The following is a 10,622-nucleotide window of genomic DNA, read 5'->3' as shown; positions in this document are numbered from 1 at the left end:
TCTCCAATATACTCATCCTTCAGTTTGTTCCTTCCAAGTCTAAAGTTCTTAGTATCGTTGATCTCAGCAGTACTCTCAATGAAATGTCCTTATTTTTCTTTCCATAGAAATCCCCATCTAAATTTGTTTTGTTTTCTACAGCTAGAAGTTTTGAGAGGACTTTTTAGGACCTGCATTGTTATCCTTCTAAAATTACAAAAAGATTTTTTTTTTGCAAGGCAAAAGCTGGTGGTCCCATTTGGAAGAAATAATATTATAGATAATATTAATAAAGCATTGGCATATATGACATGCATATATTTAAAATTTTTTTTAGTACTGTGGATTGAACCCAGAGGAGATTTACCACTGAGCCACATTCCATATGTATGTGTGTGTGTGTGTGTGTATATATATAATATATATATATATATATTTTAGACTAGGCCTTGCTAAGTTGCTAAAGCTGGCTTTCAACTTGCAATCCTCCTGTCTCAGGCAGGCGCTGAAGCTACTAGGATTACAGGCATGTGCCACCACACCTAGTGAGGCAGTTGTAGCTTCTAAAAGCTCTCAGGTGATTCTAATATGTGGCTAAGGCAGAAAATCACTGAGCTAAGATAACACACTTTATTTTTAAAATCTTTTTATTTTAAAAATAATTCAAATTTAGGGCTAGGATATACCTTAGTGGTAGAGTACTTACCTAGCATGTGTGAAGCCTGGTTTTAATTTCTAGCACACTACACACACACACACACACACACACACACACACACACACACACATTCAAACTTACAAAAAAGTTGTACATGTGAATGATAAATTCCCATATGTTTTCCATCTAGACTCAGCAATTATTAAGATTTTGCCACATTTTCTGGCCTCTCTCCTCCACACCCATTCCATATGATTTTGTGCATGTATATAGGTAACTATTATTCATTTATTTTTGCTGAACCACTTTATATTAAATTGCAGGCACTGTAATTCTTATTCCTTATACTAGCAAGTATCTCCTAAGAACCAGGTATTCTCTTACCTAAACACAGTACTAAATTATGAAATTTAGAAAATTGATCATTGACACAATACTAGTAGCTAGCATATAGTCCATATTAAATAAGTATTTTTAATGGCAGAATTTTAGGCACTTGGTAAAGAATTTCAAGTACCATGACAAAAAAAGAAGGTCTAGTGCTTTCTGTTAGAATTCTAAATAATTGGTATCTAAAGTCTGTTTTGAGGATAGACAAGTGCTAGAGTTTAGAGAAAAATATACCACAGTGAATCTCACCATTATCTCATCCACAAGACACTAATTAAAAAAAACAAAAAACAAACCTACAAGTAAAAAGCAGGAAAGATCGGTAAAGGGAAGGGAACGAGGGGGAGGAGGGCAGGGAAGGGGAAATACTGGGGGCTGAATTAGAACAATTTATATTCCATATTTTTATAATTGTAATATATTCTATTGTCACACATAACTAAAAAGAACCAATTAAAAGTAATCAACACAATAGGACAAAATTCTATGGAAAAGTTGAGTAAATTGGAAATAGTGAAGGATGAATAGGTATGAAAATATTTTAATCTAAATTTGGAAAATAACTTCTTTAAAATGAATATTTATATAATAATGGTTGCATAATGATATTAATCAGAAATTAGCAAACTGTATACTTACAGTGAGAAAATTTTACAGGATAGGAATTATACTGCAAAAATGCTTTTTTTTTAAAGAAAAAAAAAAAGAAATTTTTTAAATGACCAGGGGAATAACAACAGACTGTAGGTATACACATATGTTCCACTATTTGTAGGTATTTACCTTAATACTTTCTCTGACATAATAATCTCAACTCTCTAGTATTTTGTTTTCTAGAAAAAAACTTCAGACCAATACCTCTAATAAACATAGAAGCAAAATTCTCAATAAAATTCTGGCAAATCAAATTCAGAAACATATCAAAAAGATAGTACACCACGATCAAGTGGGATTCATCCCAGGGATGCAAGGCTGTTTCATCATACGGGAATCAATAAATGTAATTCATCAATCACATCAATAGACTCAAAGGTAAGAATCATATGATCATCTCAATAGACGCAGAAAAAGCAATTGAGACAATAGAGCACACCTTCATGTTCAAAACACTAGAAAAATCAGGAATAACAGGAACATATTTCAACATCGTAAAAGCTATCTCTGCTAAGCCCCAGGTCAACGACATTCTAAATGGAGAAAAATTGAAGGCATTCCCTATAGAAACTGGAACAAGACAGGGATTCCCTCTTTCACCACTTCTACTTAACATAGTTCTTGAAACACTGGAGCAATTAGACAGATGAAAGAAATTACAGGGATATGCACAGGAAAAGAAGAACTTAAATTAGCACTATTTGCTGATGATATGATTCTCTACCTAGAAGACCCAAAAAAGTTCCACTAGAAAACTTCTTGAATTAGTAAATGAATTCAGCAAAGTATCAAGATATAAAATCAACACCCACAAATCAAAGGCATTTCTGCGTATCAGTGACAAATCCTCTGACAGGGAAATGAGGGAAACTACTCCATTTACAGTAGCCTCAAAAAAAAAAAAAAAACAAACAAAAAAAAAAAAACAAAACAACAACAACAACAACAAAAAAACCTTCAGAATGAACTTAACAAAAGAGGTAAAAGATCTAACAATGAAAACTACAAAATGCTAAAGAACAAAATCAAAGAAGACTTTAGAAGATGGAAAAATCTACCTTGCTCTTAGATAGGCAGAATTAATATTATCAAAATGACCATACTACCAAAAGCACTATACAGATTTAATGCAATTTCAGTCAAAATCCCAATGGAATTCCTCATAGAAATAGAAAAAGTAATCATGAAATTTATCTGGAAAAATAAGAGACCCAGAATAGCTAAAGAAATCCTTAGCAGGAAGAGTGAAGCAGGTGATATCACTATACCAGACCTTAAGCTATACTACAGAGCAATAGTAACAAAAACAGCATGGTATTGGCACCAAAACAGACTGGTAGATCAATGGTACAGAATAGAGGACACAGAGACTAACCCACAAAATTAAAATTATATTAGACAAAGGTGCCAAAACATACATTGGAGAAAAGATAGCCTCTTCAACAAATGGTGTTAGGAAAACTGGAAATCCTTATGCAACAAAATGAAATTAAACCCCTATCTCTCACCATGCACAAAACTCAACTGAAAGTGGGATCAGGATTTAGGAATTAAACCAGAGACCCTGCGTCTAATAGAAGAAAAAGCAGGCCCTAATCTTCATCATGTTGGATATGGCCTCAACTTCCTTAATAAGACTCCTCTAGCACAAGAATTAAAAATCAAGAATCAGTAAATGGGATGTAAAAATTTTCTTCTCAGCAAAAGAAACAATCTGTGAGGTTAATAGAGAGCCTACATCTAGGAGCAAATTTTTACCCCTCACACATCAGATAGAGCACTAATCTCTAGGGGATATTTTTAAGTTCTGTACTGAACTTAAAAAGCTAAATACCAAAAAACAACAACAATAAAACAACAACAACAACAAAAACCAACCAACCAACCAAACAACAACAACAACAACAAAACAAATAACCCAATCAGTAAATGGGCAAGGACCTTAATAGACACTTCTCAGAAGGGAATATACAATCAACAAATATATGCAAAAATGTCCATTTCTAGCAATTAGAGAAATGCAAATCAAAACTAAGCTAAGATTTCATCTCACTCCTGTAAGAAAGGCAGTTATTATGAAGACAAACAACAATAAGTGTTGGCAAGGATGTGGGAAAAAAAGGCACACTCATACACTGCTGGTGGAACTGCAAATTGGTGCAGCCAATATGGAAAGCAATATGGAGATTCCTTGGAAATCTGGGAATGGAACCACAATTTGACCCAGCTATCCCTCTCCTTGGTCTATACTCAAAGGACTTAAAAACAGCATACTACAGAGACACAGCCTCATCAATGTTTATAGCAGCACAATTCACAACAGCTAAACTGTGGAACCAATCTAGATGCCCTTTAGTAGATGAATGGATAAAAAAATGTGGCATATATAACAGTTTTACTCAGTAATAAAAGACAATAAAATCATGGCATTACAGGTAAATGGATGGTGTTGGAGAAGATAATGCTAAGTGAAGTTAGCCAATCCCCCAAAAACAAATGTCAAATGTTTACTCTGATATAAGGAGTCTGATTTATAGTGGGGTAGGGAGGGGGAGCATGGGAGGAATAGAGAAATTCTAGATAAGGCAGAGGGGTGGGGGGGGGAGGGAGGGGGCAGGGGATTAGAAATAATGGTGGGATGTGATGAACATCATTATCCAAAGTACCTATATAAAGACACAACTTGGTGTGAATATACTTTATATACAACCACAACTTGGTGTGAATATACTTTATATACAACCAGAGTTATGAAAAATGTGCTCTATATGTGTAATATGAATTGTAATGCATTCCACTGTCATATATAAAAAATTAATTTAAAAAAGAAGAAAATGGATGTTCTTTTTTTGTTGTTGTTTTCAAATGATCAGGGGACTTAACAACAGACTGTAGGTAAACTCATATGTTCCATTATTTGTAGGTATTTACCTTAATACTTTCTGTGACATACAACCCCAGCTCTCTAGCATTTGTCTTAATATTGATGATCCACATTTATTTTCCCACAGTTTTTTAGATGATTGGTTATTCTGTAATAATTTGATCAATCCCTTTACATAGAACCCAGAATGCAACTAAAGGCATAATTCTTACTAATTAGTATAAACTGTAAAACATCAATATGTGACACCTTGATGGAAACAGACTGTGTTTTACTTTTCATAGCATTCACAAGAATACTGTTCACAAGGACTATGTTATATATTGTGTCTCAGGCTACAAGAGATGAAGCTGAGAGCAATGATAACATCTTTCATGATGCAGAAGGTAAAAGAGGTCCCAGTCAATGTTAGGATTCGCTTAAGTGAGAACGTCAAAAGAGAATTGCTTGGGCCTATAGTTGTGGCTCAGTGGTAGTGCACTTTCCTACCATGTGTGAGGCACTGGGTTTGATCCTCACACCACATAACAAGAAAAAATAAACAAATAAAATAAAGGTTAAAAAGAGAGAGAGACAGACAGACAGAATGCCTCACACTTTTCTTGAAATAATTGGGCTTTTAGAAAAATAATAATAATGTAATTGTACAGTTGTATAACATAGTTGAGATACAGAAGAAGAAAAATCCAACAAAAGTACAGTACCAGATAGTTCCAGGGAAAGAGAGGATCTGGATAAGTTAATTTTCCAGATGGGTAATGATGGCTTATTTAAGGTCAAATATTTATCTACTTTACATAAAATCTTCCAAAATTGCTGTATTTTCTTATCTCAAAAATTTACAATTTAGCCGGGTGCAATGGTGCACTCCTATAATCCCAGCAGCTCAGGAGGCTGAGGCAGGAGGATGGTGAGTTCAAAGCCAGCCTCATCAATGATGAGGTGCTTAGCAACTCAGTGAGACCCCGTTTCTAAACAGAATACAAAATAGGGCTGGGGATGTGGCTCAGTGGCTGAGTGACCCTGAGTTCAATCCCCAGTACCCCAAGAAAAATTTACAATTTAAAATACACACTGAAGAGTGCAGGTAATGCATATGTAATGTACAGTTTTTAGAGAATAAAACAAAAATATTCAATTCCTGGTGATGGAAAAAGAATAGTAACAAAATCTTTGAAAGCCTTTCTATGCCTTTTTAACCCTGAGGTATCCACTATGTTTTTTTTTTAGTTGTGTATGGACTCGATGCCTTTATTCTTTTTTTTAAAAATTTATTTTTTAGTTTTAGGTGGACACAATATCTTTATTTTATTTTTATGTGATGCTGAGGATCGAACCTAGTGCCCCAAACATGCCAGGAGAGCACTCTACCACTGGGCCACAAACCCAGCCCTGCTTTATTCTTTTTTATGTGGTGCTACGATTGAACCCAGTGCCTCACACTTGGCAGGCAAGTGCTTTACCACTGAGCTACAATTTCCAGCTCCTCTACTACATTTTGTGTCAGCTTTTTTTTTTCTTTTTAAAAACAATTTATAGTAAGTAGCTCAGTGTCATACATTGCTGGTGGGACTGCAAATTTGTGCAGCCAATATGGAAAGCAATATGGAGATTCCTTGGAAATCTGGGAATGGAACCACAATTTGACCCAGCTATCCCTCTCCTCAGTCTATACCCAAAGACTTAAAAACAGCATACTACAGGGACACAGCCACATCAATATTTATAGCAGCACAATTCACAATAGCTAAACTGTGGACCCAAACTAGATGCCCTTCAGTGGATGAATAAAAAAGTGGCATATATACACAATAGAATTTTACTCAGCAATAAAAGACAATAAAATCATGGCATTTGTAGGTAAATGGATGGTATTGGAGAAGATAATGCTAAGTGAAGTTAGCCAATCCCAAAAAACAAATGCCAAATGTTTTCTCTGATATAAGGAGGCTGATTCATAGTGGGGTAGGGAGAGGGAGCATGGGAGGAATAGAGGAACTCTAGATAGGGCAGAAGGGTGGGAGGGAAATGGAAGGGACAGGGGATTAGCAAGGATGGTGGAACGTGATAGACATCATTATCCAAAGTACATGTATGAAGACACAAATTGGTGTCAACATACTTTATATACAACCAGAGAAATGAAAAATTGTGCTGTATATGTGTAATAAGAATTGTAATGCATTCTGCTGTCAGAATTTTTTATTGATTAAAAAATCAATAAAAAAGACAAAAAAAAGAAACAAAATAGCTCAGTGGCAGAACACCTACTTAGGCCCTTCCAATCCCCAGCACCACAAAAAATTAAAACAAATAAATAAAAATAATTTGTTCACTATTGAATTTTTTCTATACTCAGGATACTACAGGTATAAAATATGGTTTCATTTTTCCTCTTTTTTGAACTCGAAAATGAATGGAATCATGCTGTATGTCTTCCTTGGCTTTTATAAAATTTGAAATTATGTTGCATAGTAGCTCTCCACCTCTCATTCATGGTTTCACCTGCCATGGTTTTATTACCCATGGTCAACTGTGGTCTGAAAAAAAATTTATATATATAATTTTTTTTTATTTATATATTTAAAAAAAATTTTTTTTTTTAGTACTGGGGATTGAACTCAGGGACATTCAACCACTGAACCACATCCCCAGGCCTAACAGGGTCTCAGTGGGTTGCTTAGCACTTCACTTTTGCTGAGGCTGTTTTTGAACTCAAAATCCTCCTCTCTCAGGTGTGTGTGTCACTGTACCCGGCTACAAATTAAGAAGCTTTTAATTGATAACCTTGTTTGAAGTCTTTAAACTTTTACTTTTTTTTGGTGGTACTGGGGATCGAACTCAGGATTTTGCATATGCTAGGCAAGCGCACTACCACTGAGCTATATCCCCCACCCTCGTCTGAAAATATTAAGGGAAAATTACGGACAAAGTAATTGTTTTTTAATTTTTATTTGTTGTGTTTAGACATACATGACAGTATAGTATATTATGACATATTATACATACATGGAGTACAACCCATTCCAATTAGGATCTCATTCTCGTGTTTGTATATAATGTGGAGTTATACAGTTGTGTATTCATTTATGAGCAAAGGAAAGTTATGTCTGATTGATTCTACTGTCTTTTGTATTCCCATGCCCCCTTTCTTCCTTTCATTCCCCTTTGTCTAATCCAATGAACACCTATTCCTCCCCTCCCTACCTCCCTTGTTGTGAGTTAGCATCCACATATCAGAGAGAACATTTGGCCTAATTTCATTCTTCTTTATGGCTGAGTAATATTCCATTGTGTGTATATGTCACATTTTATTAATCCATTCATCTGTTGAAGGGCACCTCGATTAGTTCTATAGGTTGGCTATTATGAATTGAGCTTCTATAAACATTGATGTGACTACATATGCAATTCTTAAGTATAAAATTACAATTTAGTGAAGAAATCTTGTGTCCTCCTCTGTCCACAGTAGCATATCCACACTATATATACTACCCACTCTATACTAGTTGAGAGAAAAGCCATTCATATAACTTTAATTACAGTATATTTTATAATTATTCCATTTTAATATTGGTGTTGTTAATCAACTTGCCTAATTTATAAATTAAACTATATAACAGTCATGTATGTATAGAAAAAACAATATATACAGTGTTCAGTACTATCTATGATTTCTTATTAACAAGGAGATACTTTCTGGATGTTGGAAAGTATCTCCTTGTTAATAAGGGGGACTACTGTATTTCACTGTATGAAAATGCAGCAATTTAAATATCTAATCTTCTGTAGATGAATAGTTGTTTCCATTTTTTCCCTTTTGTTACATTGCCATAAACATTCTGGTATATGTGTACTGGTATATATGTGCATTAGTGCAAGAGTTTCTCTAGGTGTATATCTGATGAAGGCTGACTCATAGGGTGCATACATCTTTAAGTAATGCTGAATTGTTAAGGTGATGGTGTAGATTTACATTTTCATTGGAAGTGGAAATTTCTATGATCTATGTCTTTGCCAGTTCAGTTTTTACTAATAAGGTAGGTACATTATCTCTTCTTGGTTGTAGTCCACATTTCCTAACTACCATTGTGTTTGCCCATTTTTCTATTGGATTGTTAAGCTTTCTTTTTGATTCATAGTTTTATTTACATATTCTGGATACTAATTCTTTGCACACAGGTATCTTCCCCCATTTATTGCCTTTTATATTCATTAATTATGGTGACTTCATTATGTATCTTTATATAATTATAGTGAGTTATATTATGCATCTTTTTTTCTGTCATGGTTAATACTTGTTGTGTCTTGTTTTAAAAATCCTCCTCTATCTTGGGGCCAGAAAGATCTCCCCTGTTCTATTCTATATGTTTTAAAGTTTGCCTTTCATATTTGAATGCTTAATTTGTTTAACAAATTAAAAAGTAATAACAAGTATATATTTGCATGTCCCTAACAACATAACTTCAAAATATATATGGCAAAAGTTTACAGACAGTACAAGAAATTGATAAATCCACAGTAAAGGGCAGGATCTTTACATGGATTTCTCAGTAATTAACAGAACGTCAGACAATAAAATTAACAAACTTGACCCAATTAGCATACATAAAACACTGTAACCAATATCCTAGAACATCTAACAACTTAGAACATTCTTTTTAAACAACAGGACACTGATCATATAATTATAAAGAAAATATAAGCAAATTTCAAAGGATTAATTCACATAAACCAAACCAGGCACTGTAGCACACACCTGTAATTCCAGCTACTTGGGAGGATGGGGCAGGATTGCAAATTTGAGGGCAAACTGGATAACTTAATGAAAATAAAAAGCGCTGAAAATGTAGCTCAGTGGCAGAGCACTTGTTTATCATATATGAGGCCCTGGGTTTGATCCCTAGTACGGAAAAACAACAACAAAGCAATAACCCACCATGCACAGCCTATTTATTTTTCTTTTTATTTAATACATTTAAATCATAAATCAAAACCAGATAATTAGAAAATGTATTTGGAAATTTTAAAATATTTCAAATAATTTGTGAGCCAAAAAAATTCATAATGGAAATCTGAAAATATTTTGAACTGAGCATAAATAAGAAATGACATCTCATAAATGTGTGGCTTATAGTTTAAGAGGAAACTTATAACCTTACATGCATATATTAGAAAAATAAAGGATAAAAACCAACCAGCTAGGCTGGGGTTGTAGCTCACTTGCCTGGCACATGTGAGGCAATCCTCAGCACCACATAAAAATTAATGTATTGTGTCTATCTACAACTAAAAGAATTAAAACAAAACCATCTGTTTCAAGAAATTAGAAAAAAGAGTAGCAATTTAAAATCAAGAAAAGTATATAATAATTATATAGAACTAAAATTGATACAGAAATGAAATATGTAAGGAGAATGTCAACAAAACCAGAAGTTCTTAGAAAAAGCTAATAAAATTGACAAACCTCTGATGAGATTAGGAAATTTAAAAAAAAAGATAAAAATAATATAAAAAAAGAACAAAAAAATCATGCCTACAGAGCTTGCAGACATTAAAAAAGATAAGAGATTTTAGGATAATTTTCTACCAACGATTTTGAAATTTTTAATTAAAGGGATCCAACATCAGAAAACCAAAACTGACATAATGGGAGGGAGAACTAATTGTAAGAGGAAAAACACCATATTTTCAGAAAACTGGAAATTTGAGCACTGGTGCTATTTGTATTAAAGAAAAAATTTTAAAGTTGTGGTAATAGTATTGTGGCTTTTTTTAAAGTCTTCTTCATCTTTTGAGATAGAAAGTGAAACACTTATAAATGAGATGATAAAATGAGTTTTGCTTCAGAATAATAGTGGATGCCGCAGAACTTGAGCCGTCGCCTGTAAGAAGCGCAATACTTGATCAACACTTAGTGTTTAAAACTTACCAGCGACTGCAACCTTCCGGTCGCTCCCGTACCTCAGCGGTCGGGTACTGAAACTCCCGGCGGCGCTCACTTCAGGCGCGTCCCGCCCTTTGCTCTTGGGAACCAATCATCGAGCTCAGCTGGGG

General features: G+C 34.1%; 1 long non-coding RNA gene across 1 annotated transcript in view; it reads right to left on the bottom strand.

The window, feature by feature from the left end:
• LOC120886377 (uncharacterized) overlaps positions 1–10,583 on the bottom strand; it is a 52,110-nt gene extending 41,527 nt beyond the window's left edge. The window contains exon 1 of the long non-coding RNA XR_005729348.2: positions 10,498–10,583. This is a non-coding gene — a long non-coding RNA (uncharacterized LOC120886377). The remainder of the gene's footprint in view (positions 1–10,497) is intronic.
• Between the last annotated feature and the right edge of the window lie 39 nt (positions 10,584–10,622).

This window comes from Ictidomys tridecemlineatus, chromosome 5, assembly GCF_052094955.1.
Source record: "Ictidomys tridecemlineatus isolate mIctTri1 chromosome 5, mIctTri1.hap1, whole genome shotgun sequence".
NCBI lineage: Eukaryota > Metazoa > Chordata > Mammalia > Rodentia > Sciuridae > Ictidomys > Ictidomys tridecemlineatus.
This window is presented reverse-complemented; position numbering and strand designations above follow the sequence as displayed.